We start from the raw sequence: 23372 nt of genomic DNA on the forward strand, positions 1-23372 counted from the left end.
TTGTGACCAGTGGCTCTGTACCTAAAACAACAAATGCTTAGATCAAATTTGTTTCCAACCCACTCTGGGCACATCTGTTGTTATCTTAACCCTTTGTGCCCCACATTGGGTGATGGCAAAAAGGCATAAAAAGAGTTAACCATGGTTCAGTTGGTATACCTTGCCCTGTTCGCTTTGCCTGTTTTGCTAGAAGAACATTTTTAGGAGCACTGGTTAATATCATGTTCTGTTCTGCTCACTGGACCAAAGTCATTATAGAAAGAATAGACCACAAGGTAATAAATAAGGTAAACTAGACGTTTGAATTAGATATAGGGGCGCAGAGCCAGGGTGTAACCACGTATCTGAAGTGTATAAAATGGCTTGCTTTTGCACTTTCGAGCTGAGCAAGTTTGTCCAGCGCGAGCTGGCTTGCTCCCAATGTTGCAATAAACAAAGACCTTGCTGCTTAAAGATGCAAAGTCTCTGAGCAGTTATTTATTCTGAGGTTTTTTGGCATCAGGGCGCCAAATAAGGCTGTCGTGGTTTAGGAATGGTATTCCCCAATTAAATGTTCCCATTGAAACACTCCAAACCACACGCTGCTCTCTCACTCCACCACTTTCCCCTCTTCCTCCCCCTGTGTCAGGCTGGAGAGGAGAATTGGAGGCACAAACAGCAAAGATCATGGGTTGAGATAAGAACTGTGGGAACAGGCTGAGTCAGATGCACCTGCATTCAATTAATTAGAATCAAAAGGGAGGGTTTCGACCTTGGAGCTGACAAGGAGTGTGTGAATCAAAACACTGAGTTTGCAAAAAGTCCTGGGAATTCTAGTTAACTGAATGGCAACACCAGGTGCTGTTTACCCAAAGAGGTTAATAAAGGGGAAATGCAGAGACAGTTCTGTGGAGAAATCATGAAATCAACTTCTGGTGACCCTGACATGATACCTGCTTTATGGGACACTTTTCAGTGCCCAGGACTTGATGGAGGTGGTAAGTGCTGGCAATCATCCTGTTATAACGGGACAGCGGGACAGCGGAACCTGCAGGACAGGAATCTGCAGAGTAGTAATAATGGGGCAGGGAATTTCCCAAGAACACAGACTTTATTTGAAGATTTTGCAACAGATATTGCCTGCAGCAGAACATGAGGTTATGGATGAGCAATTGGAACGTTTACTTTTATACATGCTTTGCAACTGTTGAGAGTAACAGAGCCTAATATAGGGACAAAGGAACAGTGATGACAATATTATATTTAAGTTTGGACACCTTGAAAATGCACTCTTTTAGACTTGTTGGATGACCTTTTCGGGGAGAAGGAAGATATATTGCCTGCCGTTTCTATCTGTTCTGCTGACCAGCCTATTTATATATCCGTCAGTGGAGGCTTTAGAACCTCTGGTGAGGGGTCTGTCTTCTACCTTTACTCGTGGTGGTCTCCCTCTAGCGGAGGGTCTGTCTCCTGCCTCTAGTCATGCTAGTTTACCTCCGGTGGGGATTTCGCCCCCCATCCTTAATCGTGGAACTTTTCGCGAAATGCAACTGCTTTTGGCTGCGATCCTCGCTGCGCCAAGGCCGCGCCGCCCGGGGTCACCACGCGGGATGTTGCGGGGGGCGGCGGGACCCAAGTGGCGGCAGGGGCAGCCGGAGGAATCAGCGCTGCCCGACGCTCCCCTCTCCCAGTGCGCCGCCCGGTGCCGCCACGCAGGATGCTGCAGGGGTGCCCCAGCGGTGGGGGAATCCGAGCGGCGGCAGCAGCAGCCGGAAAAAATCAGCGCCCGACCCCTCCCCTTGCCGCGCGCCACTGTGGCAGCCCGCCCCCTTATCTGAGCCTCCGAGCTCCGCAGCTGCGAACATGTTGGGGCTGAACTTCAACCACGAAACTGAAAGAAGAAGGAAAAAAAAAAAAGAGGAGCTTAAATGCATGAATCATCTGAAGAATGGACACACAGCATTGGAACCATTGAATCTATCTGATAATTTAAGTGCCTATAACTTTGTTCTTGGTAACTTTAAAAAAGGGAAGTTATTTATACTGTGTGTTTTGTGCTTTAAACCAACAAACACCTAGTCCTAGGTACATGTGTACAATTAGATGCCCTCACACACATGCCATAGTCGAGATTTAAAGAAAAAAGTTGAGAATAATACTAAAACCGATTGTAATAAACTAAAAGAATGATTCGAGCTAATTAAAAAGAAAACAGCGTAAGGTCAGTATAACCTAGAGAAAGAAAACAAACCGTAACACTTAATTGAGCCCCTATAAAGACATAAAACAAGTTATCTCCCTTTTCCTTGTACAAATTTTATAGTGAGGTGACTCTGTTTAGTTAACTAGATGATAACACCTTTCTTGAGAATTTATAACTAAGTTTAAGAAAAATATCTGTTAAATGTCTGACTTAACAATGTATATTATTTATGCTTGTGAGTAGATAACACCCTTGTCTAAGAAAAACATTTGTTGAATTCCTGACATAACAATGTATAATGTTTATGTCTATGTATAATGAATATTAATGAAGTAGCTGAAAATAAAAGTAGGACACTGTGTCTACTTTGGGGTGTGACAAGCCTCCTGAGTCATTGGGACTCGGTTTGTACACCACAGCGCTGGTTGCTCTCACCATATAATAAATTCTAATTGGAAATTACTTGAATCTGAGATTTTATTTCTCACACGATGAAAAAAAATGTTAAAACTTCATATTGATTGATTGATTTATGCCTGTGTCAGGGACCTGAGTTGTGTCTGAGACCCTGACATAGTTGGTCTGTGGTTGTGCTCATCAATGTGGCATGGAGAAAATATTGTATAGTTCCACTGTTGGGAACTGAACCTTGGAAAGAGAAACAATAGATTAGGTTAACTGATGGGAACTTGACTTTTGGAAAAAAACAACAGAGCCATTGTTGGCACGGAGCTGGTATCATAAGCCATTGTGGTCTCGGTTCGCGTGCTGACCATGCGTGAGCCAATGTCACAATTGGAAAATTCCATTCCTTTGAGGGGGATATAAGAGGTGGTTCTGGGTTGGACGGGGAGGGGGAGAAGACGAGATGCACTGAAAGGTGCATTGCCTGCCTGCCCCTCCCTCCGAGTACCATGCTCCATCTCCCTCTCCTGCTCAGCGGCTTTTCAGAAATTCAGGGATTGGAATGTATTAATTGCTATTGCAAGTAATAGGATAAAGTTGCTTCGTTTACACCCTTTGTGTCTCAATGTTTGTGATTTTGGGAATCCTCATGAACCTAGAACAATGCCTAGAACAATTTGTTGTCTTAAAATATGTACATGGAGATTGTTTTGATATGTGTTTATATGTTCCTCGAAAATACAACCAATAGAAAACAATGTAACAGAAGAAAGAAAGAAAAAAAAGAGAAAAAAAAAGAGGGGAAAAAAAGGAAAAAGAAAAAAAACAACAAAAAACCCCCAAACCCAAAATCTTATGCCCGGTGCAAGAAATGTGTACTCTGTATTAAAAACCATACTTTTAAAACAAAAAAGGGGGAATATTACACCCCAAGTAGACAAAGCTGTATTTACCCTTAATTTTTAAAATTTGAATCAATGAATATTGTACAAAAACCCACATGAAGATGCCCTATGGCAAGGTTGAGTTGTTAGTATGGGGAAGGGAGTATGCTTGTGTTTTGTCTCCCACAGGACCCTGTTGGCTTCCAGCACTTTTGATGAAACCTTATCGTGAGTGGGACGGACCCGACATGCAGTATGATTCCACAAGATGCAGAGGCTGTCCCTCAAGAGTCCCGGAAGGAGGCCAATGAGTGCTGAGCAGCGCAAGGCCTGCCCATATGTCACATCGGGAAGATACTCTTCTAGGGATAATTAATTGTGTCTACTAACTCTTACTAACTGGCATAATGACTCAGTCATGGTGTGTATCTCTCATATGCCTTCTTGGCAGCACCTGACATTGTGATTAGTATTACTAACAATACCTTTACCATCACTGTAGGTGATCCTTATTATTTTAGTTGTAGCACACCTCAAAGCATATCCACTCTCAATTTATCATTAATAATTTCCATGTGCAGAAGAGCCGAATTGTGGCTCCCAGTGAACCTAAACAGAAGCTGGGAGGATGATGCAGGATTTAGTAAACTAATGAAACTGTTAACACAATCAAGAAATCATCATCATTGGATGGCTAATTGCTTTTATCATCTCTGCAGTAATCATGGCAGCTACCACAGCCATGGCTACTGCCGCAATGGCCCATTCAGTGCAGACTGTGCATACAGTCCTCTGGCAATGCATCGGAGAAGCCCGAAGACAAGAAGCCTGTGTCCTGCCCCTCTTCACAATGAACCCCGCATGTCAAAACAAAAAAGGAGGAGATGTGGGAACAAGCTGAGTCAGATGCACCTGCATTCAATTAATTAGAATCAAAAGGATGTGTTTTGGCCTTGGAGCTGAGAAGGAGTGTGTGAATCAAAACACTGAGTTTGCAAAAAGTCCTGGGAATTCTAGTTAACTGAATGGCAACACCAGGTGCTGTTTACCCAAAGAGGTTAATAAAAGGGGAATGCAGAGAGAGTTCTGTGGAGAAACCCCAAAATTGACTTCTGTGTGTGTATGCAGCTTCATTTCTTTCAGCCCCCATAAAGAACAATTTACTTGAAACAGCAATAAAACTAACAGTAACAGCAACACTACTAGTGACAGAGGTTACAAAAAAGAAATGATTCCCACAGAATCCCCCTGACAATAGATAATACCACCAGATTTACTTGACCCAACCAGAACCCCTTCTCCCCAGAAGCAAGTCCCTTTCCCCTGCCCCCTGCAGTGACCTGTGGAGGTATAGCATAACCTTCAGGTCCTAGCCATACCCCCTCCTGACTACTGCAAAAATTAACCCTGTCCTGACTGGAACCAGTACAAGTGCCCTGTGTTGTGATGGGCATATTGGTGCCATGGAAGTGATAATATGCAGTATTAAATAGCAATTAAACATTATAGAATTTAATTCTCTGGCTATTCTAACCCCAAATCAAATCCCCTTGAGGCACACACTGGACTTCCCCATCCTTCTGCATTACCCAACAAATGCACCCAGGTCGTTGAGCAAAAGCAATCCCATGGATTTGTTTACCTTTGCCCAAGGCAGGAATAACCCAGACTGTTCTCCCCAGCATATTTTTAATGTGCACTACAGGAACTTAATCGCCTTCTACAATATGTAAAAATTTTAATTAGGCAGTGTCAGACCAATTGGCAGATCCACTAGTCTTGACTAACCAGATGGCCTTTGCTAAATGTGTATCCCAATGTTTTAAGGTCCCACCACCCATTGCTCTCAATGCAGTCTTTACAGTCCATTGTATCGGACTTGCTTTTCAAGGTCCAGGATAGTGTTCCTGGTGGTGGCATGGGGCACAGGTTATGTTTCCAGCCTTTCAGTGGTAGCTTCCACCATTGTAAGCACATGGCACTTGCCTTGGTGGGTTTGTGGGAATGTGATATAGTCAATCTTCCAGGTCTCCCCATATTTATATTTCAACCATCATCCCCCATAGCAAAGAGGCTTTAACTGCTTGGCCTATTTAATTGCAGCATGTTTCACATTCATGGATAAACTGTGCTATAGCGTCCATGGTTAAGTCCAGCCCTCAATCACAAGTTTTGTCCCACTGAGGGAAGCTCTAAATCTCTGATCTCCTCCTGTGTCAATTCAGAGTATAAATCACTCAACTTTGACAATAGTAGGTGATCTTTAGGTGTCTCTTGTTCAGTGTTTATAATGATCTCTTCCTTTATTAGGTCATGGACCCCCCATCTGCTGGTGATATCCCAATGAATCCATGTCTCCCCCACAGGGCAGCTTAATCCTAGTTGTGCTCCTTCAGGCCCCAAATTCTTTGCTACCCCATAGCGTCTGTTACCTACTGTACAGGTTTCCAATTCCTTTTCATCATAAAAAACTTCATTCACATACTCATATGTCATAAAGGTGGTTATAACACCTGTCTCATAGTATGCATTTTGGTAACACTTTGAGCAATGGTCATGGGCAATGGCTACTAGTTGGAGCACAGCTAAGGCAAGCAGAGGTCCAGTATAGCATATACTTCCACTCCCCATGCCTATCGGGTTGCAACCAACAGTGGGGTAGAGAGATCCTCTTGTGACAAGTATAGAGGCTAACCTGGTCTTGCCTTCTGTTGCTTTTACTTTGTGACAGGCCAAAAATGGCTCTATGTGTATCTGCGAGTTTGGCAACAGTAATACTTTAGCCACTGTATGTCATGCAACTTGTTAGTTAGTCTATACTTGAAACACTGCAAATGAAATTTAAAGCGCAAATCACAAGTATTGCATTTAGTCCTGACATAAAATTAACAAAGACGCATATTATGCCTTGGTCTTGCCGCTGAGTTTGTATTCTTACTATCGGCCTTCACGGTGATGGCCCCTCCCATTCACTAGGATCCTGGATCCTGACTTCTCTCGCTGGGAACGATGTGTCAGCAACTGTCGTCTCTGGGCGACTGTAAAAGAATTATTTTAAGTTTCAGGAAGTCCCCTTACATTTTCACTCCAGAACAGAGGAAGGAGGTACCACAGGTCCTTTGACTCTGGTACTGTGTATCCATCCCTTCTCTATAGTCCGTACTGCAGTTTCTGTAGTTAGCACCACTTGATAGGGTCCCTCCCATTCTGGTTTGAGAGGTTCTTCCCTCCAGGTCTTTATCAAAACCCAGTCCCCCACTGAGATGTTGGGTACTTTTATCTCTAACTTCACAGTTTGGGGCAGCAGTCCCTGCTGCCTGAGATTTTCCAGTCTTTCAGTTACTATTTTGATATATTCTCTGAGGTATTTGTCACCCAGCTCCAGGGTCAGGGTTCGAACACCTTTATAACATGAGGGATAAGGCAGCCCAAATAACATTTCATAGGGAGATACATTCAGATCCTTTCTTGGGGCTGTCCGAATCCTAAAGAGAGCCAATGGTAAACATTTTGTCCAAGGTAATCCCATTTCTAGTGCCAACTTGGTGACGGTTCTCTTTAATGTTTGATTCATGCGTTCCACCCTTCCTGAGCTCTGGGGGTGCCAAGGGGTATGATGTTGCCAGTTAACTTGCAAGGCTTCACATACTAGTTTCAAAATCTTAGAGGTGAAGTGTGGTTCACGATCAGAGTCTGTAGAGAAGCAAGATTCAGGATGGGAACAGTTCCAGGCATGGAGAAAAGCATACAGCAATTGGCAGGACTTTCATATGGACTTTACTGTTATTATGTGGTTTCACTGTATCCATGCTACACAGTGCACAACTGCACATGCCCAGGCTTCCTCCTCCCCCTTTTGCCTGTGCTCTGTTCTGATTTGCTCCCCCATTTGTCTGTCTGATAGCCCACCCGATGTTCTGCCCCCTTCCCCTGGCGGGACAGTTAAGAATGGGGCGCACGCCTGAATAAACAAGTCTGCTTGCACCCTTCCTCGTGTCCTGTCCCCTCTTCCTTTCGGACCGCGACAGATGGCTCCCAACGTCGGGCAGACCCCACGCCACAAAGGGCTCAGACAGCGCTGAGAGAAGCGTTTCGTCTCGCTGGTCCTTCCCGGTAGAACCCCAGATTACGGCAAGATAGCCACCGCACCGAGAAAGGTGAGCTCCGGGAAAACCCCTAATCCCATCTCCCACCCTCACAAACTTTAAAAAAAAAAAAAAAAAAAAAAAAATGGGCCTCTCACTATCTACCTCTCAAAAATTCGTGTACCGCAAGCTTAAAGACTTTATTTTGGAAAACGGACATCCTTTAGATCAAAAGTCTGCTAAAGCCCTCGCTAAATGGCTTGAAAAGGGAGGGGAGACGGTCTCCGACAGCATGTCCCTAAAAGACTGGGAGAAAATTGGATACAATATCTGGAGAGCGAAAGAGAGGGGAGACAAAACTGCTACTGAGGCATTAATCGCCTGGAGATTGATTCTGATGATGATACAGCATCAGTTGATGAGTTCCAATGAAAATCTCCAAGAATCTGAGCAAAAATCCAAGCCCCCATCCCCAAAAACGGACAAGCCCCGAGGGTCCCGGAGCGACGGGGGGGCGGGGGAGAGCGCGGACGGCGGGAGGGAGAAACAAAGCACGGAATACCGGCATCATGGCGTCGGCGAGCTAAGCGGCCGCGCGGGCGAAACCCAGGAGAGCGGGGAGCGAGCGCGGGAGCGCGCGCGGCGTGGAGAAACGGCATGCAAAGATTTCGCGCGTCTCCCGCCGGCACCGCCCCCCAGCCCGCCCGTGGAAGCTCGGCCGGCACCGCCCCCCAGCCCGCCTTCGCGCCCGCCCCCCTACGCCCCCGGCACGACCACGGACCCTCCCACCAGAACGCCCTCCAGCGCTGCCTCTACCCCCACGTCATCACCCTCCCGGGGTAGACGGAAACTAAGGAGCAGGGCCAGAGCCTCTTCCGACGATAACACCCGGAAAGATGGCCACGCCCATGAAGCCTTTGTTACCAAAGCTCCCGGCAGTTGCAGGGTGGCAAATGCCTCTCTTCCATGCAACGATATTTGGAAAGCTTTCCGGGCAGAAGCCGCACAGGCTAATGATGCCGAGTTTTTAAAAGCTTTTCCAATTTACCTAGAGGAAGGTCGTGCCCCTGAGTGGCGTCCGGTGTCTTATACTATGTTAAAGGACATCAAAAAAGCGATTGTAGAGTATGGTTTAGGCTCACCTTATACCGTTGGACTTTTTGAATCGTTTTTTCTCGCCTGCCGTTTAATACCTTATGATATCAAAGCTGTAATTAATGGACTGTTATCGACTGTGCAGGCATCCGTTTTTGAAGCAGAATGGAAATGTCTTATAGTTAAATATGTCAATGAAAAGATGGAGAGGCGTGATATTCCTGTAAGCAATGCTATTGATATGCTGTATGGAGAGGGCAACTATGCGAGCCGACAAGACCAGGCTCGTGTAGATTTAAAATACTTGGATATTACAAAAGATCTGGCAATGGAGGCCTTTAAAAAAGTTGCTGATGCATATGTCCAGACACTCTCCTTCACCCTAATTCATCAGGGCCCAAAAGAACCTTTTGTGGACTTTATAACCCGGCTAAGGGAAGCTATAACACGGCAGGTCCAGCAAAAGGAAAGCCAAGACATTTTGCTTAATAAACTTGTGATTGAAAAGGATAACGAAGATTGCCAACAAGCCTTAAAAATGCTAAAAGATCCCACACTCCTGGAGATGATAGAAGCTTGTAAGAATGTGGGGTCTAATTCTCATAAAGCAAGACTAATAGCTGAAGCTTTAGCTGGACCACAAACCTGTTTTCACTGTGGTGAGACAGGACATATTAAAAAGAACTGCCCACAATTAATTACAAAGACTGAGCTTCCAAAGACGCTGTGCAAACGATGTGGGAAAGGCAGACACTGGACTAAAGATTGCCGCTCCCTTACTAACATTTATGGACAACTGCTACCCCCGAAAAAGTCACCAGACTTGAGAAGAAAAGTGACTTTTAATTCAATGCCAGATCTTAAACAGTGCACCTGTGAGCTGTCAAGAAACAAGGCAGCACCCCTTCAACCGAGTTCCATCCTATGTAGCCCATCCCTTCAGCAAGTGCCAGGAAACCACAGCAATCCCTGCAATTCCCTTATCACGTGATCCCAATCCTAAATTCTCCCTTCTAACATGTTCTGCTTACTTTCCAGGATCTCGTAGTCCACAGAAGACCACTATCACTAAGCTTTTAGACACCATGGAGCAGTGGCATCTCGGGCTGGAAACAATTTTTAGGGGGGGAGTCACTCAACAAATGCAGCTATCCACTTGTTTTGAAATCTTGCTTTCTCTGTTTGTTTTGTTACTAACTATTTCTTGTGTCACAGCATGCTGCAAGAAGGACTATCACAACAGACATTTTTCAAACTAATAAGAAAGGGTGAGATGTAGAGAAGCAAGATTCAGGATGGGAACAGTTCCAGGCATGGAGAAAAGCATACAGCAATTGGCAGGACTTTCATATGGACTTTACTGTTATTATGTGGTTTCACTGTATCCATGCTACACAGTGCACAACTGCACATGCCCAGGCTTCCTCCTCCCCCTTTTGCCTGTGCTCTGTTCTGATTTGCTCCCCCATTTGTCTGTCTGATAGCCCACCCGATGTTCTGCCCCCTTCCCCTGGCGGGACAGTTAAGAATGGGGCGCACGCCTGAATAAACAAGTCTGCTTGCACCCTTCCTCGTGTCCTGTCCCCTCTTCCTTTCGGACCGCGACAAGAGTCTATGGTTTCAGGTAGTCCAAATCGGGGAATGATTTGTTCTAATAGTACTCTGACTACACTTTGAGCAGTTGCCCTCAAAACTGGGGAGGCTTCCACCCAATGAGTCAAGTGATCTACAATTACTAAAAAATATTTCCACCTCTGTACTGGGGGTAACTCGGTAAAATCTATCTGAACTCTTTGAAAGGGCCATTAAATTGTGTTCAATTTCCTCATTTTCCATGGCGTCCTGCCCAAACAAAAACTTTGATGGATCTACACATGAATTGGTTGTTATACTTAAATCATCTTTTTCTATTAATATGGTTTCATACTTTAAGATCCAGGAATCTGTCATCCACCTCCCAGATTTCTGGCTCAATATCGTCCTTACTGCATGTGGGGTATGAACCCTAATTTTTGCTCCAAATGTTAGTTTTCTTGCTTCTTCCACAAGGATGGCCGTAGCAGCTACTGCCTGCACGCACAGTGGCCATCCCCTAATTACTGGATCCAACATCTTTGACAGAAAGGCTACTGGTTTCCTGTTCCCCCCCCAGTCTTGGGTAACAACTCCCTTCGCAGTCCCTTCTGAGGCATTTACATAAAGATCAAAAGGTTTCTTTAGGTCTGGTAATGATAACACTGGAGCTTGGGCCAAGGCTTCTTTTAGTTTCTCAAATTTTTCAATTTCTTCTGAGGAATATTCCGCCTGGTAAACCTTTCCTGAGGCTGTATCCATTAGTTTCTCATATAGGAACTTTGTTTTACTACTATAATCTGCAATCCACAGCCTACAAAAACTCACCAACCCCAAGAATTTTCTTATTTCCTTTTTGGTCCCTGGTAGGGGAAGGTCTAGGATTCCCTTTATCCTTTCTGGACTCAGTTTCCGTCCACCATTGCTTATCATGTATCCCAGATACCTTCCTTCCTTTTCCACAAACTGAAGTTTGCTCTTTGACACTCTTAATCCTTGTTTTCCTAAATAGTTTAGCAGCCTCACTGTTCCCTTTTCCACTTCTGTTCAAGTTTTCCCAGCTACCAACAAATCATCTATATATTGTAGAACAATAATTCCTTCTCTTGGTTCAAATTCATTCATTGTTCTTTCAAGAGCCTGTCCAAACAAATTAGGTGCTTCTGAGAACCCCTGTGGGAAGACTGTCCATCTGAGTTTTTGTTTCCTGCCCATCTCTATGTCTTCCCATTCAAATGCAAAAATTCTTGTCCAGTGGACAAGTCCAAAATGCATCTTTCAGGTCAACCATGGAAAACCATTTGCACTCTGGAATTATTTTGCTCATTATGGTGTATGGGTTTGGTACTACAGGATGTCGAACACGAACTATCTTATTGATTTCCCATAGGTCCTGGACCAATGGATATGTCCCATTGCCTTTTCTTACTGGCAAGATGGGGGTATTGTATGGTGACATGCAAGGTTCTAATAATCCATCTGTACTAGGGTGAATTTATGCTGATACTTTTGGTCTGTGTTTGGCCCTGACACCTGTGAAAGCTTTGCTCTTTCCCTGCCAAGTTATGGGAAAACAAGCACTGATAAACAGGAAAGTTGTCCTTGGAGGGAGAACTTCTGTATAAACTATTTTAATTGGTGTTCTGTGATTGGCTACTTGTCCTCCAAGGTCGCTTGAAGGAGAATTTGATGAGGAGGGGAGGAAGGCTCACCCCCAGACTCAATTAAGAAAGACCCCCAAAACATACTGCGCACGCCTGAGGGGATTTCCAAAGTTCTCACGCATGCGCAGAAGAGATGCACTTACATAACCGGGAGGTGGGACTGAGGGCCTCTGGCTGGGTGGTGCTGGCCACACCTGGGAGGTTGTGGTCACTCAGTTAATTGTATAAAAGTAGATAGTGATTTCTTGGAGGGGAACTAACTTCACATCAAGGACAACGTTGCCTTTGGCGGGGCCGCCTGTCAGTTTGTGAACTTACTGACTCTCCAAGGATGCAGCTTCTGCTATGGGTAATTATAGGCATGCTAGGTCGGTAAGATAACTTTATGGGCAACAGCTGGGTAACTGGGGAGGTCGTGCTGGGGGCTTATTTCTCTCTTCCTTCCTCCCTTTTGGGTTTGTTCATTTTGTTGACCACCTCTTGGTAATAAATATTGTTTTTTGTCAAGCTTGCAGCGGTGTCTTGGTTTTCAAGCTTCAGTATGTCTCAAACCCTCCCTAATACACCATCACATATTAAGTTCTCTACCACCGGCGAAAGGCCTCTTTTCCCTTCCAGGGGAATGGAGTATTGGCGAACACAAATCGGAATTTCTGTATACAATTCCACTGTAAAGGGTTCTATTTTCAGTCTTCCCCTGTTCCTGTCTTCGGCCCACAGTTCAGGATTTATACCCAAATCTTCACTTAAGATGAAGAGTTTAACTTCCATCCCCTCCCCTTGAGGTACCACCCCTACTCCCAGGGTTCCCATTAGAGCTCTACCTAACAGATGCATCCCTGCCTGGGGTGTAATCAGTAGATCTGCCTCAATCATCTTCTCATTTCCTTTTATTAATACCAATGGGGCCACAGGTACCTCAAAGTGTTCTCCTTTGGCTCCCTGTACTGTGACTGTTTGGTTTGATACTCTTATTCCCAACGGAGGTTGAGTTACACAGGTCCTTTGAGCCCCTGAGTCCACTAGAAAGATGGTATCGTCCTCCTGGGGTCCTGGTTTTAAATTTATCAAGGGCTCTTTTCCTGTTTCTGACCCCAGGAGATAGAGCCCCTGACACCCCTATTCCAAGCTCTCCTGTAACTGGAAGACTTGGATGTCTTTTTGGCGCCTAGGGTAATCCCTTTTAAAATGTCCTTCTTGTCCACAGTAAAAACAAGCTCTTCCCTTACTTTGTACATTCGGGGGGGGGGGGCTGTTTGCATCCCTGGTTTCGTTAGTGTTCAGGGACTCCCTCTAGGGTATTGAGTTCCCTGTCCTTTATATGTATTGGGACCATTTCCATACTTCCCTTGTGGTACTGTAGTGGATTTCTGTGGTTGGGTTTTGGTAGCGGGAGGCGGGGTTACAGGGGTGGCTTCTGTTAGAAGCTGCTAGAAGCTTCCCCTGTCCCGTGGAGCCAATGCCAGCTGGCTCCAGGACGGACTTTCTGCCGCTGGCCAAGGTCGAGCCAATTAGGAGTAATAGTAACACTTCTGTGATAACATATTTAAGAACACAGGATTGTTGCATAGAAAGAATTCCAACCAGGGAAGAGCGGAGTGAGAACATGGGAACAACATGGTCAGTGCAGAAGGAGGGGGAGGAGTGCTCCAGGCACCGGAACTGTGGCTCCTGCGGCCCATGGTGCAGCCCATGGTGAAGCAGGCTGTCCCCCTGCAGCCCATGGAGGAGCCCATGCTGGAGCAGGTGGATGCATGAAGGAGGCTGTGACCCCCTGGGAGGCCCAGGATGGAGCAGGGTCCTGCTGAAGACCTGCAGCCCATAGAGAGGGAAGCCCATGCTGGAGCAGGTTTTTCCCGGTTAGGACTTGTGGCCCCTGTGGGGGACCCACGTCAGCACAGCTCATTCGTGAAGGACTGCACCCCATGGAGGAGTGACCCATGGGACAGCAGTTTGGGAAGAGCTGCTGCCCGAGGGATGGACTCATGCTGGAGAGGTCCATCAAGGACTGTCTCTTGTGGGAGGGACCCCACGGGAGCAGGGGAAGGACTTCTCTCCCTGAGCAGCGGCAGAAACAACAACTGACTGTAACCCCCATTCCCCGTCCCCCTGCACCGCTGGGGGGGAGGAGGGAGAACATGGAGAGAAGGAGGGGGGGGGGGGGAAAGTATTTTTAAGACTGTTCTATTTCTCACTCTTTGGCTCTTATCCTGTTAGTAATAAATATAAGTACTATCCCCACTTTGAGTCTGTTTTGCCTGTGAAAGTAATCAGTAAGTGACCTCTCCCAGCTGTTATCTCAACTCATGAATCCTTAGTTGGTTTTTTTTTCTCTCCTCTGTCCAGTTGCAGAGGGAGAGTAAGAAAGTGGCTTTAGTGGGTACCTGGCATCTGGCCAGGGTCAACCCACTACAGGTACCCACGCCCTTCTCTGCCCTGGGGCCCGTCAACCACTTGTTTATTCACTTCCTCAACCGTAGTTGAATCTTCTGCTTTTCCCTCTCTTCTTCTCTCCAAATGTACACTTTCTGAGCTTCCTTCAATAGCTCATTCACGTCTTTCTCATTTCAGTCCTCCAACTTTTCTAATTTCCATCTAATATACGGCCATGAATGAGTCACAGCAATTGCTGCCCTTCTGGACTGTTCAACTGGACCTCCAAATACTGTTGTATGTTTTTCTTTAATCTTTCTAACTGTGGTGGGGGGAAACAGTTTCCCCCCTGAAGTTGTAAAATGGTAAAACCCCAGGGGGTGGTGATCCTTGAAGTTTTGAGCCAATGAGCGCTTCTGCAAAATATAAACATATCACAAGCAGAACGGAAGAGAAGGTAGTTGTAGTTGTTGTTGAAGAAGTAGCCATGTTGTAAGGTCACGAGGAGAAAGGGCAGGAGCCCCTTGGGGGGTTCTAGCCCCCCCAGCTCCTGGGAGGGGGGCTGCAGGGTCTTGGAACAGTGTAAAACTGGGCTAAGTACCTGTAGCTAGAAAGCTAAAGAAGTTTTCTCCACCGTGAGTGAGCAGAGACAGAGCAGCAGCAGGAGCAGCATCCAGAGAACAGTGGCAGAGAGCCAGAAGAGATAAGGAGCAGCAAACAGCATGCAGCCAATGAAAGACACAGAGTTGTTCGAGAGAGAAAGAGAGTTAGCAGCAGAGAGAGCAGACCTAAGCTCTACAGACAGAATTTTTGGAGTAAGAACTGAACCAAAAGACCCCAAACTCCTTGGAGATCCCTCCTAGAAAGGAGGAGGATGATGGACTCTTACTTGAAAGAGCCTTGGAGTGCTACAGCACCGAAAAGAGAGGAGTTGAAAAGCTCAGAGAAAGAATGCAGAGGGGATGACCTTGGACCCCCTCGCCGTTGCTGCCAAGCTAAGCTAGCAGCCTGAGATCAGAGCACAGAAGCTCTGACAGAACTCTCGAGGCAAAGGCCTTCAACTGAAAGTTGCCCGAGATGTTCTGACTCAGGGGTGAATCCTCTGAGGAAGGGACCTTCATGGGGGGTCTTACACCCCATGATATGACGTGGTGAAGCGAGTTTTGTCCCTGCTACACAGTCCACAGAAGAGAAGACCCTTGCTTGAAGACGATGGGCCGAGGGGCTTGGATACCCCCTCGTGTGTACTGGCAGAGATCCAGCTACAGCTGCTGCATGAGAAGAAGAGAGCCTGCTGCCTTAGAGACTGCTGCTCTGAAACTAGAAAAGATCTTTTCCTTCTTCCCTCCTGGACTTTTATTTGGAGGGGAGAAGAGATTTGATCCATTGTAAATACTTTTATGTCATGGTAGAGATAGCTAAGATTGTATATAATGTATTGTAGTATTTATTTGTACAGTCACTGTAATATATTCCCTTTCCCTAATTTGAGTCTCATGTGGTGTCTGGAAAATCCATCTCACACTGGGTTGAGATGTGGGAGGGGGGTTTGGACTAGGGAATTGGATTCTGGGGTTCTCAAACCATGACACTAACCATTCAGACAGTGACTCATCTTTGGTTTGTTTTTCATCAAAAGCCTTAGCCGTATTGTGTCCTCGAGGGGCTGCCTCCTTAATTCCTTTAATAATGGAATTTCTATAATCTATCATATTCTGTCTTCCCCTGTCAGTATTCTGGTCCTAGTTTGGACGCGCAGTTGGCATTTTTTTGTTCTCCCCCCTGTCCGTTTATCCCTCATGGATGTTCCCGGTCCCAAACTCAGATTCCTGCGGTTCTAATAATGTTCCTTTCCTCTACTGAAAACAACGTTCCCATTATAGATTGCATCTCATCTCATGTTGTCATGGTTTGACCCCAAAACCACTTTTTCAAACCCCCCACAAATTTGCTCAAAGGTTGAGAGAAGTTTCACACAGGCAAATACACTCAGCATGGGGAAATTATATCAAAATTTATTGCTAACAGAATAAAAACTAAAAAGTAATATATACAACAATCCTAGCTAATTCTCCTATGATGATAAAACTATGTATTTACAAAAATCACCCCTCCTCCCCCATAAAGTCTAGGAGGAGGAGAAGAACTCTCTCCTTTACTCTCAGGATTACAGCTCCGATTCACCAAAGCTGGAAAATATCTCTCTCTCTCTTCTATAGGGTGCAGGATCTTAGTACCCCACCTCTAGCCACTCAGCTCCCACCGAGGGCTCACCATGGGCTTCAAGGGAAACACTCATAATCACCATGTCGTCACCACGGAATACAGGGAGTTAAAGCTCAAAGTCTTTATTCTCTGCTCCATGAAGGTTTCCTTCCACGGGAGTTTCGGGGGTCCCCTAAGTCTGAGGGCCACCCCTCCTTTCCCGAGTCAAAGGGTTCTGGGGTTTTTGACTCAGTCCCTACCTAAGAATGTTCCAGCAGACTTCTCTCTCTCTGCTCCGTTCAGCTCCCGTATGGATGCTCCCGCGTTCCTCGGTCTGGCTCTGTGCCATGCTCTGCTGCTTGCCAGGCAGCTTTTCTTTTGCTCTCTGGAATTCTTCTGATCTCTGTTTCATATCTTTGGCCAGGAGCCCAGTCTCGGCTCTGGCCGCGGTTGGTCACTTTGTGCTGCCTCCACCACTGCCCCCACTGTGAGTGGGGGGAAAAAACCCCCAGCCCTTGGCCACAGCACCCAATCCAGTTTTAACACCACGCCGGGCCCCCCGCAGCCCAGATGGGGGGGGAGAGGGGCCTGGCCCCCTTGAGGGCGGTCCGGTCCCTCTGCTGTCTCCTGCTTCTAATTTCCAACTATGCCACAAGCTTCTTTTCTGGTCCCATAAGAATATGTCATTTCGCAGAGGCGTTTCAAGCTTCCCATTGGCTCAGCACTGAAAATGCCACCCCTGAAACTAGTTTGTTTATAATAAAATCTTTTGCCTTTGCCTGCCTAATGGGTGCCGTCGTCAATTGGTGAACCCCTGGACGTGATTTATTGCGAAGAAGATTTACTGCAAAGAGGATTTATTGTAGAAGACCACGGACCTGAGAGTGGTGGCGATGGAACTCCAACGTAGCATTTGTCGGCGGACCTGAGAGCAGAAAAGAAAGTCCGGACTTAAATTATTTACAGACACCTGGAAAAGAGGTGAGCCGTTGGGGAATAAATAATGGGAGCGCAGATATCTGTGGAAGAGGAATCTGTTGTCACAGTGCTAACAGAGATACTAGAGAAGTACGGTGTGCGATATCAGAAATGTGCACTCTGCACCTTACATAGTTGGTGCAAAAGAAATGGGGTAGATTCTCAGTCAGCATTTTGTATAGACATTTGGGACTCTGCGGGGAGAGTATTTTTTAATGCAGCCACTGAGTCTCTTAAGCAGGCTGCCGGCATCCTGAAGCTGTGGCGAACTGTCTTTAAAACTTTAAAAGATCATGCTTCTAAAAAATCACCACCCTTCAAGCCAGAAAATGAAGAAAAACCTAGCAAATTACCCCCGGAGACAGTAAAAGGAGAAAGGTCACTCCCCCTCGCTGCTAATATGAGACTGCGCAGTTGCCCTGCTGAAGGGGGGAGCGCATCACTGCCCAGCGTACACTGCACCGATCGAACAGTGCAAGTTCAAATCATGGCTGCTGCCACCCCGCGCGGAGTCGTAGTGCAGATGAACACCAAAGAGTCACTACGGCAGCCAAAAGATCCTAATGGCATGGCGGAGTGGAGCGAAGGAGCACTGCGCAGGTAGGATGGGAGTGCCCGGATGTGTCGCTGTGAGCTCACAATGTTGCTAATGATACCATGCTAGTGTGTGTGAGTGTGTAGGGGCTGTGTAAGTGTGGAAGAGAAGGGAACTTAGGAAGTCCTAGGGCAGTCCTACTGTCCAGAATCTTCTGATTCTCTGCAAGGTAAGGAAATGAAGGAGCAGGTCTCTTTGCAAATAGGATGGATGAAAAGCCACCAGGCTGAGAATTTCCTTAACTCTTAGATAAAACATCTCTCTATCTCCCTGTTGTAGACTGGGAAGTGACTGTGACAGTAGAGTAACCCTGTCAGGTTCTGTGTGTACTGAACAGATGAAGCAACTGTGACTCCCCTTGTATTTTTGCTGCTACATTTGCTCAGTGCTTCTCTAGACTCTCAGTCTGCAGGGGTGGGGAAACTGTCTTCTTGAAACACCCCCACAATTAGTGCTGTGAATACAAGTGGTTGAAGCCAGAGGCCTTACCCTGGGTTGGCATTACACTGACCACATCTTTAGAATTATGTTTAAAAGGTTTACTCAGCTGATTTTTACATGATTTTACAACTGGTTATTTGTTCTCCTTTGTTCTGCTTATGTTGTGAATTTTGTTCTCTTACTAGAATTTCATAAACAAAAGGACTAAAAATACAAGCAGATAATGTAGATCACATCTAAGGAACCAGCTGTAAGCTGGAATCTGGCCTTCTCCATCCTTCTGAACTGCACATGTAGCTTGAGGCTGAGTATGAAAAAAAAAAAACAAACAGTATTTTTTCACTGTTATAGACTCAAACATAACAAATATATTGGAAAATAAGTAAATTAACTTTTAAGTAATTAATTTTTCCTTCCCTCTTGAAATAGCAGACATTTTTACAGTGCTTGAAAAGAAAGACCTTTATGGTTATATTTTTAGTTTCTTACTGAGATAATATTGATTATAATTTTGGAAAAAGAGAGAAAACAAAACAAAATCTTTAATTTGATCCCAAGTGCAAGAAATGTATGCTCTGTATTGAAAGGCCTGAGATGCACCTGATGTTGTGATTAGTGTGACTAACAATACCTTTAATATCCCTTCAGGTGATCCTTATTCGTTTGGTTGTATCACAAATCAAAATGTATTAATTCTCAATCTGTCATTAGTAATTCTCATGTATAGAGGAGCCAATCTGTGGCTCCAGTGAACTTGGCCAGAAGCTGGGAAGATGATGCAAGATACAGTAAATTGAGGAAACTGTTCTAATTGTTTTTGTCATCTTTATATTAATCAGAACAGCAACTACAGCCATGCATTAGCCATTCAGTGCAGGCCATGCACCTTGAAGAACAAAATGCTTTAGTTTTTCTTTCTTGTATAGCAGGCCTCTTGCCCTAATAGATCCCTGGATCTACTGTTCCAGAGTTAAGAAAGTCTCTGTCACCAACAATATATTTTAACTTATTCTTTCTGTATGTAGTGTTATATTGCTGGTAAGCAAGAATCAGAGTTAGAATCAAAACTTGCATTTGTCTCCAGTATAGAAGGTTATAACATGATTGAATTTGTATTATGAATTTAGCTAAAATTTGAAAACAAACTCAAAATTCTATATCATATCCAAACTAGAAAAACTTTAAAAGAGTAGATTGCTAGTATAGTTTGAATAATACCATCAAATTACCAGACAATACTATAGTTATTGATATTATATTTCTATTGTCTTTCATGAAAATTAATATTATTTATATATATTTTATCCCAGTAGTTTTATAGCAGGTGGCAAAAATTGTTTAGAGTATCTCTCTCTCCTCTCTAACTACTGAATATAGAACTAATATAGAACATTTACTATCACGTTAATGGAAGCCACATAAACGTAAGAAATAAGTCTTCCAGTTGACTTGCTCCTACTCTGCATGTGTCCAGTGAATACTCTTGGGTTCTTCACAGCACACAAGCTCTGAACATTTAACACAGCAGTGTCAGTGCCTGGTGCCAAGTTATAGTGTACTACCTGCTTTGTCCTACATGATTCTCTGCAGCCTTTTAGTGGTAACTGGCAGTCAACCACTTCATATACTATAAAAGCTGAATTCCTCTCCTACAGCCAAGTTACAAAAATTCTGAAATTTGAAATTCTTTTATGAAAATTGCTTAATGATCTAAGCTCTACTTTGCAGAAATTCCACAGATTCATTCTGTAGTCCGAACCCGTGAGAGTAAGCACTTCCGTTCATCTATTCCAACTTGGAGATTAAATCTACGTTCACAAGTAGGATGCTGACCTCCTGTATTCTGACTGCAAAAAGATTATGATTACCTACAACCACAGCATAGCATGCAAGTGACCCTGGTTGACCCAATGAAGCAAGAACAGCTGGAACCTATTCCAATCTCTTCACTAAAGATGGATATTATTACAAAGATATTATTGTCTACACTTTTGCTGTTACTCATTCGTTATGAATATTTTATGTTGTTTTCCTTGGAAAAATTCCTCCTTCGAATTTAAAAAGACGACAAAAACTGGTGAAACAAAGAAACTGTAGCAACAAGGAAGGATTTATTCAGCGCGCTGGGTCTTATCTCACACCGAGTTCCCAGGGAGAAAGACCTCTTGGGTTTAAATTTTGTGCATTTAATAGTTCTACAAAATTCCACCCCTTTCAGATCAGTTTAATATATTCATTTTCACCTAAAAAGGTTTCTTTTCTCCGAAAAGGGGCTTTCCCCTCCTTCTGATTGGCTGCGAGGCATCCTCTGTCAAAAATGATGGATCTTCCTTTGTTCTTAGCCCATGGAGAAAAAAGAAAAAAAAACCATGTTTGAAATTGGCCAAATGGCCCAAAAAGGTTTTCGTTTTTGGGAATTTTATATTTCCCTTATTCCGGCTGCAAAAGGAGGCCCTGGCATCCGGCCCAATTGGGAACTGGAAACCTTACAACTTCGCAATGCGCCTATAATTTTGTTTATAATAAAACCTGTCTTTTTATTTATCATAGCCTGGAGTCTCTTAAGGCAACAGTTTGGCTCTCCAAAAGGTGGAAATTGAAATCCAGCACCCTGGAACACCTGGGACTCCGGATCAGGAAATTTCATCCTGCAGGAAATTCTTCTTCTGCTGGCATATTTTGGAGAATTCACGCACTGATCTTGAGAAGCCCCAGCTCGTAACAATCAAGGGTGAGATAAAAGAGCAGCTCCTTTGGGTAATTTTGCTAGCAATTATAAAGTGGGGTTTTCCCCAGAAATTGGGAATACAGTGGGGCTGGGAAGTGAGACTTGAGCCCGTGTTGTTGCATAAGTCGGTGTTTTTCCAGTCTGTGGGCGAAAAGTGTTTCACCTGGATGGGCAGTTTGACTGGCCCGGGACGCTTAAGGGAATGGGGGTTGAGGTCCCCCCCCCCGGCGTGACTTCGGTAAAGACAGGGCAGGGATGGTAGACAGTGGACAATACCACTGTGGTTACTCAGGGGGCTTTGTGTTGGCTTGGTACAGCCGGAAGGAAAGGGGGACGCCTTTCCACTTTAAAATAGTCTGCCCTGGCCTGAAGTCACTTTTGGCGTGCAAAAAGTAGAGCCTGTGTGGTAATCCTGAGTGTCACAGGTTTGAATCCCATGCTGGAAGTTTTAGCTGCAGTTTTTTCCTGGCTTTTCTAAATCGTCTGGAATGGAGGATGGGGATGGTGGCCCGGAGAGGGCTCTGGAGAAGAGCTCGTTCCAGCTGATGGCCGCCAATGTCTACATCTTGACCATGCTGACCTAATGCAGCTCAGCCCCTGGCCCAATTTCCCCACTGCCAGCGCCCAGCTGTAGTTCAGGATCCTGTGAGTCCTGGAGATGCTGGAGGCGCTGGTGATCGAGAGCAGCGTGGCCAAGGAGCAGCTGCAGCGAGAGCAGGAGCACTCCTGCTCGGCCGTTGGCACCCCCGTGCCTGGCGTCTTCACTGCTGTAAGTGGAGCGGGCACCGCCGGCGCTGATTCCTCCGCCCCTGGCCGTTCAGCAGCTGGCGGCAAGATGGCCGTGGCAGACGGGGATGAAGCTGCCCCTGCCAGAGCTCCTGCCACTCCTGTTTCAAAAGAGGGGGGGACTCCCAAGGCCGCCGCTGCCACAGGAGCGGCGGGAGCCGGGACGCAACCCATGGTGCCTGCGGCGGCTACACACAGCTCTGCCATGGGACCAACGGGGCTGGCGGCCGCTGGCCCCCTCGCGCTGAGTCTCTCCGCATCTGTAGGCAAAACGCCTACTACAGACGAAGCCGCCGCTTCTGCTGAGGCGAGTGGAGACGGAGCGAGGGCTGTTACAAGCGACGCTGTTACAAGCGGAACAGCTGCTGACCCTCCGGGGGAAGTCACTGCTTTTGCAGCGAGCGGCGAAACGGTTGCTTCGGTTACCGAGGGCAGCTCGATCGCTCCCACTCTCCCCCGACACCCTCGGTTTTCCCCCATAGCTTTGGGAAGCCTTAAGCCACCGTGGGCGGAGCCACCGACCAAGTCGGACAGTCCTCTATCTCGGAGAGGGAAAAGGCAGTGCGGGCACTAATGGTCTTGCCCCGGACCGCCCCCGGGCCAGCCCCGCCTCCCGAGTTGGCACTGCCCTGCCTACTCGACCTCCTGGCTCGCAATAGTTGCTATAGCAACAGAGTCCAGGAGTAGTCGAAAACCGGGAAAGATAGTTTTTGCAACAGCGAGAAGGGAAGGTCAGAAGGGAAGCTTGCCTGAGACTTGCTCTGACCCCGTCCCTGTGGTGAACTGTGGGGGGTTCCCAAAGGGAGCCTGGCAGGAATGGACACGGTACCGAAGGCTGAGTTACCGGCACTGTGCCACAGACCTGCCGGCCACCTCTGTGGCCCATCCCCTCACCCGTTGGACTGGCTAACACGAAAAGGGGGGGGGGAAAGGGAAGAAGAGCTAGTTATATTGGCCCCTGTGTGTTCTAGGCCTATTTCAGGCTCACAACCTGTGAATATACTTGCCCTCTGTGTCCTGATTGAGCCTGGGGGGCTGTGGCAAAATCAGAAGGGGGGCCACTGTTTTGCTCTCAATGTGAACTAACAATGTATCAGAATTTGACTGTTAGCAGAAAGTCTATTTCAGCAGACAGACCTGGAAACTGTGCCATCAGAACTCAGACTGAAAGTAGTATGAATGGAAACAGCTGTTTTGTTGGTGTTCGCATATACATGAGTGCACCTAACCCAATACATGAGAATGTTTTTATCCATGGAGGCAAGAGGTATCTGCACTGCCACTCCATGAGGTAAAGACTGCAGTCTGGGGCAGGCTGTGGCAGGATGGCCTGTCCCCCGATAGGGCCTGGAATCTGTCCGGAGAGTGCACGCTCTCTG

This window comes from Corapipo altera, unplaced genomic scaffold (genome assembly GCF_003945725.1).
Source record: "Corapipo altera isolate COAL_440 unplaced genomic scaffold, ASM394572v1 60972, whole genome shotgun sequence".
Classification (NCBI taxonomy): domain Eukaryota; kingdom Metazoa; phylum Chordata; class Aves; order Passeriformes; family Pipridae; genus Corapipo; species Corapipo altera.